Consider the following 18,068-nt stretch of genomic DNA (forward strand, 5'->3'; position numbering starts at 1 on the left):
CAAAGCAATTTCCTTGAGCCACAGTTTGCCATCACAGTCACTGGTTGTGTGAAACGAGATATTGTACGAAGAGAGGAGCAGCAGAGAAAGACAACGGCCAACCAGACGGGGAGTTCCAATCAAATGCCGTCCAAAGTCTGAAAGTTATTATTTATCGTTGTTTTGTTCTTTGTGCATAATCGACTTTTCAAAAATAATTCTGAAAGATATAATTAACTAAATTAACCCTGCCCCAAATAGTTGGCAGAAAATAAATGGATAGGTAATTAATTTAACACTTCCGACTGTAAAAGCTGTAGCTAGCGAGAGCGCTGGTGTTTGCTTGAGGTCTGGTAGCGCTGACGACAACTCCACAAACAAAGACTCAACAGCCTCCTCGTGTAACATCTTTTACAATCTTTTCAGTTTTAGGTTTATAGCCTCACGATCGGATACCAAAACATTGTAGAATCGACTGCCTGCAGAAAGAAGAATACTTTTGTAAATGAAGTCTAAGTACATCTTAATAACTTCTAAGGCTTTTTTCTTATCAAGTATTTCAAAAGAAACCAGGCAAGTCACAAATATAGTAAAAAGAAGAGCATGTCTTTTAGTTATTGACGAATGTAGCCTGTAAAGGGTTAACAATTCAAGACCATCAAGAACCCTGACTTATGTTGAAACACACTCTAATAAAATCCTTCCTCAAAGCTTGAAGTTAGTTGCATTCTGTATTTCAAATTAGCCAGAACATTGTGTCCTCCTTGAACACTTAGTTTCTTTCTATGAACAGCTGCAAACATAAAAACACAGACTTCGAATCAGGGAAACGGGCAGAGCCACCGCAGCCAATGGCAGAGCGAGCAGAGATCAAACCAGCAGCTGGTTTATATTAGTAATGCAGATATGCAGTGGCGGACAAACTACAGCTCATCGTCCTAACAAAACAAGGGAGATGGTGGGGAGGGGGAGAAAGGATGTTATCAAAACCAAAACTTATCAAGGAGACTTCTGTTTCTGTCAAGTGGTTGAAATACTTTTTCTCTCCGAGTGCGGAGGCTCAACAACAGAAGTGAGATGTGTCTCATCATTGTTGTCATCCTACTGAGGCAGCGATGCATTTCTATGTGTTCCTTCATTATCGCTCTCATCAGCACACAAGGCTGAAATGTTATCTTCTCTCCCTTTAAAAACAGCTCGAACACCACGTCTTAAGATAATGAAATGCTGATGTCTTCCTGTTTGCCTTCAGTCTTATTCAGAAGACCTGTCAAACTAACGAGATGATTCTGAGCTCCTGAAACAGGGGCTCTTAAAACTTTTCCACTGTTGAATCTGAGAGGAGAGCCGGGCCTCTGCCCAGGAAGGGGTCCCTGGTGCACAAACACACTGAACATATTGAAATGCTACGAAAGCATATGAGGTTGGAAAGAAGAAGTTCCTCTCAAAGATCGAATCAAACAGTCGACCACAATCAACCAAAAAACCTCACAAACACACACTCACACACACACACACACACACACTCACACACACACACACACACACACACACACACACTCACACACACACACACACACTCACACACACACACACACTCACACACACACACACTCACACACACACACACTCACACACACACTCACACACACACACACACACACACACACACACACACACACACACACTCACACACACACACACACACACTCACACACACACACACACACACACTCACACACACACACTCACACACACACACACTCACACACACTCACACACACACACACACACACTCACACACACACACACTCACACACACACACACACTCACACACACACACACTCACACACACACACACTCACACACACACACACACACACACTCACACACACTCACACACACACTCACACACACACACACACTCACACACACACACACACTCACACACACACACTCACACACACACACACACACTCACACACTCACACACACACACTCACACACACACACACACACACACACACTCACACACACACACACACTCACACACACACACACACACACACACTCACACACACACACTCACACACACACACACACACACACACTCACACACACACACACTCACACACTCACACACACACACACACTCACACACACACACACACTCACACACACACACTCACACACACACACACTCACACACACACACACACACACACACACACACACACACACACACACACTCACACACACACTCACACATGCACACAAACACAAAACCCCTTTCTGCAAGTCGCCCCCCCCTCCTCTTCACAGCAGATCACGTTGGCAGAACATATAGTGGCATGCGTCATTGTGTCTTCCTGCCAATTGAAATGCTGTACCAGCCGGCACCCCTTCAGCTATGAGATGACACCTTGCAGGCCCTCGCCAGTTGCTCGCTATAGAAACACACGCGGGCCTCTTGCTGTCGGGCTGAGAATACACCTGCAGCACTGGTGCTGTCAGGTTGGGCTCAGGCTGGTATGCTAACGAGGTTTGCAGGTAGTCGGAAACTTAACAGGGAGCTTGCGGCGAGGGATAACTTTCGATAACTTTTTTTCCACCGCAGCGTATTCCTCCTCATATTGTTTTTAAAAAACGCTGACGTAAACAAAAGGTGCTCCGTGTCGTGTTCTCACTCGCTGCGCGCTGGAGTTTTGGCGCTGGAGTCGGTTCATGGCCATTTGTCGTGCACATGTTGGACAGCGAGAGGTCCAAATCACGCAGGGTGTGAAGCAAGGCAGTCGTTTCTCACTGCGTCCGGCCTCTCCTCTTGACACGTCCAGCCCTGATCAGAGGGGAAAGTCTGGCTCAGGTACTCAGATGGCACGGCGCCATGGGCTGGCTGGCTTTCTGGGCCAGTCAGCTGTAGACAAGTTTCAGAAGTTGCTTCAGACGACAGGAAAACTAGAATGGTCACTCAGTAGAGCGCATACCTTCGCATATCACTAGATTGGGCATTGAATTATGAACATTTTGGCATTAGTTGCATGCCAATTGGATAAAAATTGACCGTGCTATAGTAAAAAGAAGATTTTGACCTTTTCATGACCTTGACCTTTGACCCGATTGATCCCAAAATCTAGTCAAATGGTCCCCGGATAATAACCAATCATCCCACCAAATTTCATGCGATTCGGTTTAATACTTTTTGTGTTATGCGAATAACACGCATACAAACAAATAAATAAATAAATAAATACACGGCGATCAAAACATAACCTTCCGCATTTTCAATGCGAAGGTAACAAACATCGATTGTAATAGAGACGGCTTGAAATGTAACAATCACAACCTCTGGCTGTTATTGGCGGGAAATATTATTACAATTTGCAAAACGTGCAAAATTAGCAAAAAGTGTCCTTATGCAGCGCTATTTATATTGTCTTCATACATGGAATTACACAGCTCTAGAAATGTTTGTTTTTGACATAAAACACACTGCTTTCTTTTTTCCTTACGACAGCTCTTTGGAGAAGAAAAGGATCGAAGCCTTCCATTCATAAAACATTTTCTCTCTATGAAAAGAAAAGTATGTGACTCAACAGAGGCTCTCTGTCCAGCTATTCTTTACATTCGGAGCATCAACGACGAAGCCTATACTGAGTCAGTCGTTGGACACAGACTGCATTGTGTTACAAAGACATTTGATGGATTTGGACATTCATTTAGAAAACAGGCGTTATTCAAATGTAAACGTCCAGCGCTAAATATTCCGACGTCTGTGTGACAACATCAATGAGTGAAGTGTGTGATGAACAAACGGACTCAAAGAATTGAATCTTGTGAGTGCATGGGAACCCACTGGGATGAATAATGAAAGCCTGCTGCTCAATAATAAATGTCTGCATGCGTGTGCTGTTCAGCGGTGCGTGTTTGGCCTGGGAGGTAAATGGCATTATACCAACTCCCTTCCAGACCGCTGTCCGCTCCAACAACATGAACTCACCAGAGAGCGAGCGCACAATGCAGAGGCCGGGACACAGAAGTGCTCCCCAAGCTTGTTAGTCAAGTGGACGTGCCGGCTCGTGGCGCGGGAAGCTGCCATCTTCTTTTGGTGGTCTTTCTGTTTTTATATTGTTGTTACTGATGATGCCGCTAAATGGGGGAATCTGTGTGTTTGGTGTTACGGACAACTTTTACTGCACCTTTTTCTGACCTTTACGGCGCCTGAATGCACCGGCTTACCGAGGCAAGAACGCCAACAGATGTGGATTGAAGCAGAATATGTTTTTCCAAAACCTTTCGATTTTTTAAACTTTTGATATTATGTTTCTGATTAGGACGGCTCTCTGTGTACTATTTATTGCTGAATTAATGTTGTATACGGGCATATTGCGACAGGAGGGAAGGTCTTTCAAAATGTGAGTCGCCGCGGGGCCTAAAGTAATACTACGGCACGACTGGCGATATTTTTGCCTAATATTTATGTGTCTGTTGTTGTTTTCTAGGCCTTTTGGCTGTTCTTTGAAATGCGTGTCGTGGACTAATCAGAGTTTTATGTTGGTGGTTTGTCGGTAACTGTGCAGGGTTACAGGTGATAAACACAATCTCTCCTGTTAAATCATACCATATATATTTAATGGACTCTTTAATGGGGGGAGTACAGCAGATGGAGTAATAGACAGAGAGTGAGAACAAGATGCAGCTCAAGGCGCCTTTAAAAACGATCAAACAGCAGCGTGAGTGTAGCATCGGAGAGGGAAAGATATTCTTCTGTCGTCGACGTCAACGTCCACACCAGAGGCGCTGCGCAGCATGGCCGCGAGGTAGCAGAACAAGAGAGAAGGGGCAGATACCTCATTCATAATGCAATTTTTCAAAATATTGCAATATAGTAGGCCCTGTGAATTACACTGTACAGTGGTGTGTGAAGTACTGATTCACACAATCTGACTATAAACTGTACATCCCAGAAGGCAACATGTCAAATGCAATCACACGTTGAGTGTAAAGATATGGCACCCATACTTCTCCACATCTGAAGTGCCCTTTTAAGCACTCTTCTTTTCAGTTTTGTCATCCCCACACCCCCCTCTGACAAATAATGTAGTTCTGGTTAGAAAGTGCAAATTCAGCCCGCTGTAGATTTGGGATTTTTCTTCTTTTATATCCTTTGATCTCCATCTAAGAATACGTCACGGTAAGAGAATGAGGAGAAGAGTGGTTTTAAAGTGTGGTCATATCGCTTGGAGGCAAAGTGTATGTCAGTCTCTCATGCATCACTGCCTCCTGCAAAAAAGAAAATGTGTAAACACAGGAGGGCGGGGGGGTGGGGGGGGGGGGCTGTTAAATATTTTACTTCAAAAGGTGCCTGACCATGCCTGTTCACTTTTATTTGTAACAGGCAGCTTCTGTCTTTATCCTACTTGACTCTATTTAATTGATTTCAATTTAAATCAACCAGTGCCTCAAGAGACAAAAAAAATGTCAATTAAAATGTCAATTTGTCAACTAAGGATGGGTCCAATGTTTCAAACAGCAACTCCCCCCCCCCCCCCCCACACCCCCCTCTAACTGAAATCTCATTTTGAAATGAAACTTTCCACATTTCTGCATGCTGAAAACTATCAAACCAAAATCTAAGCGTGAAGCACACTGCCTGCCCTGAGAAACATCTGTAAAACAATGCTGATAGAACAGGGTCAATTACATGCCAGCAACTGATGAAACAACCCATTCACAACCATTCAGTGAACCGAGTGGAACTGGGCAGCAGCTGAGAGGTGGATGTGTGAGGAAGAGAGACAGGAGTGGAAGCGGGGAGGATGTGTGGTATGAATTGGGCCAATCACAGTGCCCAAGGCAGCTGTGCAAACCTCTCATAAGCCGTGTCTGGAGTGTGTGGGCAATGTCACGGCCTGTGTCGGTGCATAAAGATGATGCTGGGGACAAAGTGCTGGCAGACCAGGGTGGCGGTGGTAAGTGAAGGTGCCCTTCCCGTAGGGAGGCCTGAGGCAGTGCCAGTAGGTACAGAGCAGCAGGACTGACCACTGGAACGACACCAAGTCCGGGTTCAACTATACAGCCATTTATGATGAGACACAAGTTTAATGTGCACACACGAAGAAGCATGTCAAGAGTTGGAATCAAATATACTGCACATTGTAGCCCATTAATATAGACATGTAAAGGCCGGGCTCTGAGAGTGGGGATTTAATACTCTAAAACCGCAACAGACGGTATTTTTTGGGAAGGATCCCTTAGCTTTGGTTGTGAACTTGTGATCATGAAATGGATTTAACAAGACATTTTACAATAGAAACACCAACTTCTTTCATGGAAATACTGTTTCTAAATGTCTTAAAATACCTCAAATATTTCATTGGTTTCTTGGGAATCCTGAGCTGCCATATACAGAAATACCCAAATATCTGTGGTTGAAAAACTGAAACATCATTTAGCCTAGAAAAAGTAAAAAAAGTAAAAAAACATTATGAATTCTATAAATTACAAAGACATTACTGCCATTTTCCCAATACACACACACACACACACACACAGAGAGCAAAGTGATGCCAAAGTGGCAGGCAAGCAGGCAGCGGTTGGTTCCTATCCTCTGGGCTTTTTTCCTTCTATAGAAACGGCATGCTCATTAGGGGTCAAAAGGTTAGCTACAGGCATCACGTGACCTGTGTCTCATGACATGTCAGCACCCTCCACCCTGTGCACCCACACATAGTCCTGACGGCTATGCTTTAAGACATTGCCATTGCTAGGCAAATGGGAGGGTAAACATGCGACATGCAAATGGGAAGAGAGATGCAGGAAAGCAGGAAAGAATGAATCTCTCCAGAGAGAAACATGTGGCCTAAGAGGCTTGTATTAACAGCACTGTAGAAGATTGACTCAATTAAGTCCTTGACCCTCCACTTCCTCTGCCATTATATTGAAAAAATGCGAAAGACACGGATCCACTGTGCCTTCTTTTTACAAAGAACAGATGAGCTTTTTCAAGACTGTTACTTCAGGCGTCTGCATGATTCAATCTGCTATATTTAGAGGATCACAATCGAGACAAGAGACACAATACGTCCTTCACAGATAAGGATTTGATCATTAGATCAAGCCCACTGCAGACCCTTGTCTCTGGTGAAATAGCACCGAGGTGATAAGAGACAAAAGCACCTCTTGGTCCCTTTCCTCCCTCTTACGTTTGGCTTTCACCGAGGCTCTCCGCTCGGCTCCAACATCTTGAAAGGGAAGCAACTGCAATCCTTCCTGTTGGTACCAAACCTCTCGCTCCCCTATCCTCTCCCCTATCCCCCCTATCCTCTCCCCTATCCTCTCCCCTATCCCCCCCCTATCCTCTCCCCTCGGTTGTCTCTATTTTTTCATCTTATCAGTGGGCATATTTCAAGCCCCTAGCCCTCCCTTCAGTATGAAGTGAGGCTGGTGTGTGTGTCTCTCTGTGTGTGGGTGTGTGTGTGTGTGTGTAAGAGAGAGAGAGAGAGAGAGCATAAGAGACAGAATCCACAGCAATCGTTATCACTGCTCCCACACGATTCCTTGTTATCTTTCCTGGTCAGTCAGACTTTGGCTTGTCTGTCGTCTCCCTCATCATTGCACCCCTGTGTGTGTGTGTGTGTGTGTGTGTGTGTGTGTGTGTGTGTGTGTGTGTGTGTGTGTTTATCTGAGTAACCATGCCCTTGTCACAGTTGCAGCGCTCCGCGGCCGAGCGCTCTCTCAGTCCGGTTGCAAATAGATAAACACCTCCTCGGCTGACTCATCGTCCACCTCTTCCTGTTCCCCATACAGGAGAGCCCTTCATCTCACGCGCACTGGAGTAGCTCCAGATACTGATCAGATGGAGATGCTAAACAGTTTGCCTGTGCATGAATCAGAACTCCTATCTATAACTACTTCGGCCCACTCAGGAAACTTTAACGTAATTTATGACGCCTGGAAAACAAGTGCCGTCCTGTTTTGTGAAACTCTTCAGTAAGAATAGTTTGGGGGGGATTTGCATAGAATAAAATGCAGAGATATCTAAGTTGACACAGGATGTAACGGATTGAAAAGTAATAAACCGGAAGTTACCAGGTTTATAGAAGCAAAATAGATTGAAGTGTGCGACTGTTGATGACGGCAATATATGATATGAGATATGATATTCCTTTATTCGTCCCAGTGGGGAAATCTAAAAAATCACAGCAGCGATGCACATCAGAGCATCAATAAATAAATATAAAACACAAAACTAAATACTAATACTAATTATACAGGGGGAAAACAAAGTAAAGTGCTGAGTAAAGTAAAGTGCAGAGTTTGCCAGGATCTCCAGCGTTTTACTGCAGTTTGTTGTGCAGCCTGATAGAATACAGTCAGTAACTGAGAATAAATACACTGATTTGAATTCAATGGCAATATTGAAACAGATCTTTTAGTGTGTATAACAATGTGGCTCTTAAGACAACCTTAATGAAATGGAAAGGCATGACTGAATGAATCAGAGAAGATTTTCTCAATGTAGTCTGCATTTGGAAAATGTAATTCGGAGCTCCAGGCAACATCTAGCCTTCCTCCTCCTGCTGTACCGTTACCTTCGTTTGAACTCACTGCAGATTTGCATTAAAAACCAGTCAAGCCCCACAGACTGCTGATGTCCAACTAAGACATCATGATAACCACACAACAGCCATCATTGGCCTCAGTGGAAGCAGTCTGCACTGATGTAAAGTAAGACGCAGGCCTAGACTGTGGCATATAGACACGTAAGGAACGGGCAGTGGAAGAGGGGAGAGAGAGACAGGTGGTAAAGAGCAAGAGAGGGTGAGACTGAAAAAGAAGAGGCTTTGCAGCAGCAGCGGTGAGGCCAGGCCTGTCTGTCAGCACCTATCTGTCCTCCTGAGGCGAAGCTTCGCAAACCAGGCTGTTGCCTCGAGTTGGCACTAACATTCATATAACCGCACACAATAACAAAATGACCTTTTGTCCCACAACACTGTGGAGATGCATATGGGCTGCTGCTTTAATGCTCAGCTGCAGGAGGATAGTCGCCCTCCAAGCGGCTCACACCAAGCTTGTTTAACTCCCAACACCTGTTTGGCATTTAGCTGATTAGGACACATCACTATCAAAATCACCTGTGTTAGCCAGTTGTGTGTGCCCATACAAGGAATGTGACATAACAGTTTGATGCATACACCTAATGACCTCTTGCTTTTTCGTATATATCATAAGCTATATTCTACAGTTTGCAAAGGGATCAATTGAAACTGACACCCCTGGCCCTTTATCCCCATGCTTCCTCTTGGTATCTTGGGTTGTTAAAGGACCCAAACAAGCTCTGAATAACATTACCTGAGAGGATTCTACACTAAATTGCAAAGTTTTAAAATCATTTAATCATTAGCACATGTTCTTTTCGATTACTGATTTTCCTAATTTATACCGTTATCCGCTATATTTTTATTTTGCTTCAGTGTCTGTGCCACGTAGTTTGTTTTTAAGAACCACATTTTACGTTCATTTCGTTGGTAAAATCAAGCTTTAAAATGGCCTTTTCTTTCTCAAGATTCATGTCTAAATTGGTTGTTTTAAAAAAAATGACTACGGTTTATTATTTTTCCAAGCGAAATCTGTCCATCAGCAGTCCATCTGCTGCTCTTCATTGGACTCCTGCCGCAATCACTCACAGCTCACTATGGGCCGGGTGTATAGGGACATTTATGTTTTGATTACACACATTTCAAATACATGTTAACTTATTAATTGTGTTATTAAATTGAAATATAAACCTGTCATATTAATAGGGCATTTGTGGGGTATACATTCTAGTTGGAACAAAAACAATTGCACCATATAAGGCGTCTTTTCATTGTACCTCTGTAGCACATCGGCTCAGCCCTTTCCTACTGGTTTCAGATTCTATTTCAGGTCAGTCCAGAGAGATGTCTCTATTATTCATCAAACATGCACCTATCATGTAGACAGTGAAGGGCACCTCTCTCCTGATGCACTGATAGAAGGACTGTGCATATAACAGGTGAAAGTGTGTGAGTATCCTGCTGGATTTAGATTAGATATAGTTTATTCATCCCCAGGGGGGGATTTCTCTGTTGCAGCAGCAAGCATGTTTACAATATATATACAATACAATAAAATAAAATAAAATAGCAGAGCATATTACATTTAAGAATGTAAAGAATAAAGGCAATTAAAATACAAATAAAATGAAAATGCAAAGTGTATACAGTGTACCAAGGATCGAAGACTGGAGCTATTCAGCAGAAAGCACAAAGCAGCCAATCCTAGTTCCCAAGGTTGGCCCTCCCTCTCTTGTGAGCGTGCATTTATTCATTTTATTTTGGATTGACGTAGCCGATTAACCAGATCTTTTGGAGATCTTCCACATCCATGAGCTCGTAGAGCAATCACAGTGCGTTTAGGGGATTTAGAAAGCTTGGGATTTCTAATTTCCAGCAATACCAAACATGTTATTGTAGACTGATTACATTATACCAGAACCAGCCCCCATTTCCTTCCCTCCCCCAATGGAAATGCCATAGAGAGACTAATTATATCTAAATGCATACATAATGTACTGAAGTGATAAAGTTAGACAGCAATAGAATTATCAAACAAACCCAAACATTTCTCAATTATAGAGAAACACGTTTTTCGCGTTTCACCACAATCTACCGGATACAAATTGACATAATAATGAAATGAGAACTGGAAAAAACGTTACATATTCCAACAAGTACCCACTTAATTAATGGTCAGCATTAGATTTTCTCTGCCACAGCTCTGCGCTTCAAGAGGTGTTTGTCCATTCTCCATTTTAGAGTTCTGCAGTTTGCTTTTTTAAACGGTCGGGTGGCGCGTGGCTATGACAAGGGCACGATGCTTCGCAATTACAGCTCGCCGGGTAGCTCCACAGTACAAACACTAAAGAAGATGGAAAGGGATACACATGTACACTTCTGCATACACACATGAGCACATACACAGAGTAATGCACACACTGCTCCACATCAAGGACAAAAACACAATGCTATTGGCACAGTCAGAGAAAAGAAAATGACGGTTATCTAGAGACATAACCCATGGATCAACGCAACGGAGTGCAAATGTATTATAATCATGTTATATAATAACACCCTAGGCACACACCAAGCTGTGAGCATGTCTATTAATACATAAAACAATTAAGTAGAGACTGCTCTGTCTCAGATTATTTCCCATAGCTTCATGTTAGATATTGGCTTTGATTTCGTCATCATGTCGTTGACATAGTAAGATTGTTTAGAAAGACTTCAGAGTAGATTAACACAAACAACGACCACCTCCATGTCATTACATTTCCTCACACCACTGAATGGAAGAGGAAGACGACAGTATTGTGCATTTCACTGAACCACAGCCTCTACTGAATGTCTATTTTTAGCAGATGTTTCTCTCACCGGTAGTAATTTCCTCACCTCTAGCTGACCTCTGATTTGTTCTGGTTAACTGCCCGTATTGCTGTATGATGATCATCAATAACAGAGAGGAAGTGATTGCTGAGTAAGACTGCAGAGGGGGTTCTCTTGGTGAGGAGTTAAGTGACTTTGGCATTTCCTGTCAACCATCAAAAGACAAAAGGAAGGAATGAGCTTGCCTCCACTTACGATCTTATGGAAGAGAGGGGTACACTCGCAGCCCCTGCTGGGCTTTTCCAGCACAAATCAGACGAGCCTTGTGCTTGAGCCTCACACGATTGCAAAGTGGAACTGGATCCTCGCTGTGCGCTGGAAATGAACAGACAAATATTGGTTCCTAATTGAAGGCAGCAGTCGGCTGTGTGCATAGACTCCCCAAAAATGTGGACCAACACACTTAGAGGCTAAAAGGCTACTTCCTCTTGTGCTCCCCTTCTCTTTTCTCAGCACTTTGTTCCCTTTAGCGCCGCTTTATAAGCCGCGGCCTTGGTCTTTTCCTTCTTTTAAAGGCTATTTTTATAACGTTTCTGTTTCGTGTTTCTGAGACCTGACAAAGGAAGTAGGAGCAAGAGTGTGAACTGCAACAGCAGTCTTGAGCTGAGATATAAAGCAAAATAATTGGATGGTACGAATTGATTATGTGCCCGAAAACCAAATCCTATTGAATCTTTTATATTCCACTTTGCTCTTGTCTCTAATCCTTCTCTTTCTTCCCTTCTCTGCGTCTTCCTTGCTATTCCTTGTACTCCTAACCAGAGAGGAACTGAGAAGAAGAATGTGAAGCTCATGAAAATCCTAATAAAAATGCAGCGTGTCTGTAATTGAATACGGACATCTTTGTTCTGACACAAGTGATCCGAGCTGCGGACTGGATGAATGTGCATCGCCTCACCAATAAGAGCCCATCAGAGAAACGGGGAGACTGAAATGAGGAAGACGGACATCAAGGCAGAGTAAAAGAGAGCGTAGATATTCAAAGAAAGGGAGTCACAGGGGAAAAAAGAGAAATACACTGTCTGTCGTTTTGGTGAAGTTCACTTTGCATATTCAGATCTGGTCAAATATGTGCATGCTCTCTAAGTCCAGCTGCAGAGATCATTTCGATCTCAGTTGGCCGCATTTAGAGCTAAATTATGCACAGGACAGAAATACACTGTGACCTACAAGTGCAGGGACATTTTGCTAATATAAACACTGAGAAAACCCGAACCATGGACATTGTAAACGCACAAACACACAGTGGCGCACACACACTGTCAGTGCTTGGGCCAACAGCTACTGAGGGGAGCTCTGTGTCCAATTCACTCTTGGAACAGACCTCGGCTCCATTGTGCTGGCAGAGGTATCAGACTACATTCACCATTCAAACATTCACATGACACCTGGGAAATGTGGCCTAAACCGTCCATAGATCATCCCATTGTGAAGCTCATTTTGGCTTCCAGCTGAGAGAATAGGCCAGGTCAGTTACATGAACGTGGTGTTCTGTATCCCAAATACCTCGCTATTAACTGATGAGTTGTGAGGACTTCTTTATTCAGTCAGCGCGAAAAACCCAGGAGACCACGAGCAGAGAGTCATCTGTTAACAAAATATTTCAAGTCAATATTGTCACGACCCGGAGTTCGTGTCTTGTTTTGTGTCTTATTTTTAAGTCCGTGTGTCATCTGTCTGCCCTGGTCCTGATTGTTTCCTTCTGTGTGATTGCTGGCCCCGCCCTCATTGTGTCCACCTGTGTCTCGTTCCCCGTTGTCCAATCCTCTCACCTTGCCTGTGTATGTAAACCCTGTTCGTCTCATTCACAGTGTGTGTCTTCAAACGCATCAGTTGTGGACTGTAGCTGGCAGCACAGGTGTTGCATTACGGGGACTCAGGGACTTGCTGTAAAGATATGGAGGCAAACAGACAACTCACATACAAGTAACAGAGGAGAAGAGGAAAATGACTGCGGGCTTTAAGTTTGACTTGAAACAGAGAGATCAAGAGGGGGGTGGACAAAGTTGACAGAAGAGGGCAGCTTAAGATGAAGCTCAGTTCCCGCAGTTGAGGAGGGGCGGCTCGAAGCTCAGATGGAGATTTTGTGTGTTTGCCCTTTTGGCAGAGACGGAGTCGGACAGGTCTATTTCTGAGGTATCCCGTCAACTCACTGAAAGAGCACGGCAACGCCCTCTCCTCCCCTGGGTTACGGTGGGAGAATGAAGCAGAGAGGCCGACAAAGCCCAAGTGGCAACTATAAGAGAGACGAGAAAAGATTGAGTGTGTAAAAGGTGACCGGGCACGACAAGGAGAGTGGGAAGAAGCAAAAAGGTAGTGAGCTAGGGCAATATACCTTTCAGTCTTCTGTAATGATATGCAGAAGACAATGTTTAAACGATGAGGTTCTGGGATCTTCGCAGACACATAAATGGTCCTCAAAGTCTGTTTGAGGTTCTACAAAGTCTTGAATCCCCACCAACCCTCAATATCATTAACTTAACCCTCCTGTTACCTTTAGGGTCAATTTGACCCCATTCAATGTTTAACCTCGGTGTTCTTTGGGGTCAATTTGACCCCAGGCTGTTTTTCACTGTCAAACATATAAGAAATATCAACTTTTTTATATATTTAAATGGCTATTTAGGTAGTCAACAAACAAACATAAAGTACCTCACACTTAAACTTGGAAAACAATATTAATTCTAATAATTTTCTGGTTTTAATTGCTGGGGTCAAATTGACCCCAAGGGTAAAATATGTCAGTAAATATAAAAGTAACAGGAGGGTTAAACATTGAATGGGGTCAAATTGACCCGAAGGTAACAGGAGGGTTAAAAGCAATTTTCTGTTTGAAAATATTGTTTTACCTTTGTTCCAACGCAAGACTTAAAAAGAAAGATGCTGCTGCTATAAGACAGAGCATTAAGTGTAGTGTTTAGTTAAGACCATTCTAACAGATCCCACTCCTGAAGTTGTAATATAAGGGCAGTAGAACATGCAAGAAAAATGAAAAGACACAACATCTGTGTAATCTCTGTCTGGGAGAAATAAATTCTCTCCCAAGGATATACGGACAAAACAGGGACGGAGGTGGTGAAGGCGGTGGCAGACACAAGGAGCACCAGTCAGACCGGCTAACTGAGCCCTGGTGTCCCTCTGTCAGGTCAGCTCAGACCAGGCACAGAGGCAGTCCTATAGAGACGTGGGCCTGGCCAAGAGGGAGAACAATAGCGGCTGTGTGTTGGAGCCTCTGGAGCATCCGAGCTGGGAGATCGGAGGTCTGTCTGTCCGTGGTCTCACTAAATGGCACGTAAAGGGGCATTCCACACACACACACACAACCCCCCCCCACACACACACACACACACACGTGCATTTCCGCTCTCTGTCTTTCCCAGAATTCCTAGCCCACCTTCTTCCCACCTCATACCAGGCAGACATCACTCATGTTACTCTCATCTCTTGCCTTTCTCTACATTCTCTTTCATTCTGCCCGATGTTATTCTGTGTCTCCCAATCACCCCTTGCCACCTCGACTGGAAGACAAAAGAGAGAGAGAGAGAAAGAGAGAGAGAGATATTCTTCTTGCGAGCATGAGAAAGCCAAAGACTGGCAAAGGATCAGAGCAATGTCAACAAATAAGAGTGGTCCAAAAGCCTGCGCGGAAGGCATGCCAAAGCTCTTCTATGACGGGGGCCTCTGAAACGCAGAGAAACACACAAGCAGACTGTGCAGGAATGCCATCCCTCGCAGCAAAGGGTTCACATTCAGCATCAGACAAAACAATGGCAATATGTTCTGCTCTATTTTGGGAAAACACAGGTAGGTAAGGCCTTTTGTCATGGAAACCGAGCACGTCAAATATGCATGTATCAAAGAGCAGGTTAAGTGGATATAACCTCCCCCCAACACACACAACTGTGTTACTTTTTACCTGTGTTTAATGTTTCCCCACAAGCTTTAACATATACCATGCATTAAAACAAAACCACAAGAGATAACAAACACTCTTGGGAAAGGACTTGCTTCCCATCAAACAGCAGCAGGGTGTTGAGGCTGCAGCAGGCATCCTCTCAGAGCTGAGCCACAGTGATGTTGATCACTGGTTCTATTATGCACACATATATTATGTTCCTCTGAGCGGTTGTGAAACCTGGCATATAGCTTCCACTTCGTCATGGGATAGATTCATCAATTTGCAACAGTGGCTTCAAAACTAACAGCTGCCAGGGCTGTGGGACTATTTCGTTCGAGGAGTCGGAGCTGCTTTCACATACCGATAGGAAACTATATTTTCTACTTGAATACTGTTAGTTTATCTGGAAAGGGTACACATTTACTACATATTACAAGTATCAAAATGTCCATGATTTAATTTAAGTTATCTAATGTTACCTTGAATCAAATCAAGAAACATATTATCTTTACATTTCATTGAACCGTGGTCCAGATAGTGTATAGGTATACATTTTAGTTTTTAAGAGTCAGCTCTTTCTGTACGTTTATATTGACATTGTGTCCGCTGTCTAGACTTTTAAATGTTTTCCTCTTGAGAGACTATAACAATCCAATTGTTTAACATCATTATATAGTAATTAAATAAATACAACCCTTCATCCCATGCACATCACATGCAGTCACTGCAACTCACGTTGGATCTGGTGTATTATCTTGAGGCCCACATTTGAATGTAATTTCAATAAATCAGAGGTAGGCCTACAAACAGAACCAACTGGTACTGTCAACTCAGCGTGTAAATAGACTTATATCAATGGCTCTGCAACCGATATCACCATTCGCAGAACTCAATACAAATGTCTACTGCAGGCTGCTTTCACTCTGTTACACAACTTTACTACTGAACTTTGAGGGGGGGGGGGGCGTGAAATGGGCTGCTTGCTCTTTACTGAAGACAAAAAAGTCTTCCCTGCAGCATCCTAAGACTCTCTCCGCGGTTAGGTTTAAATGGGCAGGCTGCAGAAGAGATGGTCAGTCTTTACTACCACACAACACCTCACGAGCTGGTCTCGTGTAATGCCACAAATATATCCCATCCGTCAGCAAATATGAAAACTGTTGAGACACAGCCACTGTGTCCACGTTTCTCGCTGCACTTACAAGTAGTACAAAGTAGGTTTCGAATTTCACAAAGCATGATTTTCACTGGGCTGAAGGCTACCATCCCCCATGACTGCAAACCAAGCTGCCTGGAACAGACCCCAGATCCTCTCTGAGGCAAGTCAATGTGGGGAAATTAAATCATGTCGCGCCGCTGCCAGCGGTTCGCCTAATCACACTGTAGCCTAATCACACTAGCTACCAAACCTGCAACTCCACAACCCAAGAGCGAATTAACACCGTTTTTAAAAACCGCACATTAAAAAGGTGACATGTGTGGCATGTTTCTAAACCGTTAGATAATTAGAAGGGGGCAAATATTTGCTCTCCGGGTTTCTCACCAACGTGATATTCCTCGAATTGACGATGTCAAGACGCTGCCGCGCGAGCTCCTGCAGATGTGGAGCTTTGCAATTTGTCACCCTTCAAGCGGTCCCGTTACACATGGCTCCTTCACTAATGCATTGCTTAATACTATTCACTTTAAAGTTGTTTTACATTTGTAATGTTTAAAGGGACTACTTTGGAGTTCTGACGTTGTCAACAGTGCCACATTTGTCACCTGTGTGCACTGGGTTAATGGGGTAGTCAGAGATGGCCAGGCAGTGTTGAGTTACCAAGACCGTTATCAGTCGAGCAGCTCCGGGTTAGCTTTAAGTGTAACCCGACAACATGGTGACTCGGTTTTAAAAGGTACTTCATTGCTGCTGTTCAATAACGTCCACGTAACGGTCCTAAAGTCACATTTTCAAGTTGAAAGAATGCGAATTCGCTACACAGTGGGCAAATAATAATTACCTGATACGTTTCTTTTTTTAAATCCTTTTTTATATTCTTCCCATCCTCACTGAGCAGCCAAGCGTGCCCCTGTGTCCAAGAATTTAAATCCCGGGATTGGATCCATGATTGTACCGGCTCTGATATCAAACGTACTCCTGGTGGAAGAGGCGGCGGCGGCGGAGGAGAAGAAGAACCAAGCCACCTTTTTCCAAAGGGAATCTCGGGGTAGATTTTGGAGGAATTGGCATCAAACCTGGTCCCAGTCGAGCTCAATAAAAGGTTTCGGAACAAAATATCATCCGTCAGTTGTGCTCATATGCGACAAAGATGTTCTCCTCGAAGTAACGAGCGTGAACGGCCGTTTATTCGCAAGAAAATGTCCCCGTTATAACCGGCGATAATGGTACTTACCACTCTATTGTTGGGGCGCGAGAGAGCGTTCCATGCAACTGCTGTTGTGCTCGTGGGAGGCTCGCGGGAGAACGTGCACGCTCGTTGTAATGGCTAGTTATCTCAGACCGTCATTTTGTGACGTCTAATCCAGTTGAGATATTTGATTTATGTGATTAGTCCAATCCCCACTGTACATATAAATCACACCATTACGCAATTAATTAATCCCCTGCGCAATGATTTGATGATTTTATAGATTACGTTACAAAATACATTACATAAAGGTCGAGGACTATACTGACCACCAAGTGTAGGTTATGTGGTGCTCGGATATTCAATTATTATAA

General features: G+C 43.7%; 1 protein-coding gene across 5 annotated transcripts in view; it reads right to left on the minus strand.

Annotated features, from left to right (window-relative positions):
- wasf1 (WASP family member 1) overlaps positions 1 to 17,809 on the minus strand; it is a 51,859-nt gene extending 34,050 nt beyond the window's left edge. For 3 of the 5 annotated variants that reach the window (XM_056427793.1, XM_056427794.1, XM_056427788.1), the window contains exon 1: positions 17,347 to 17,725. The gene's annotated coding sequence lies outside the window, so the exon portion shown is untranslated. The other 2 variants (XM_056427790.1, XM_056427789.1) reach the window with 2 other exon arrangements.
- Positions 17,810 to 18,068: the final 259 nt, after the last annotated feature.

This window comes from Pseudoliparis swirei, chromosome 12 (genome assembly GCF_029220125.1).
Source record: "Pseudoliparis swirei isolate HS2019 ecotype Mariana Trench chromosome 12, NWPU_hadal_v1, whole genome shotgun sequence".
In the NCBI taxonomy this organism is placed as follows: domain Eukaryota; kingdom Metazoa; phylum Chordata; class Actinopteri; order Perciformes; family Liparidae; genus Pseudoliparis; species Pseudoliparis swirei.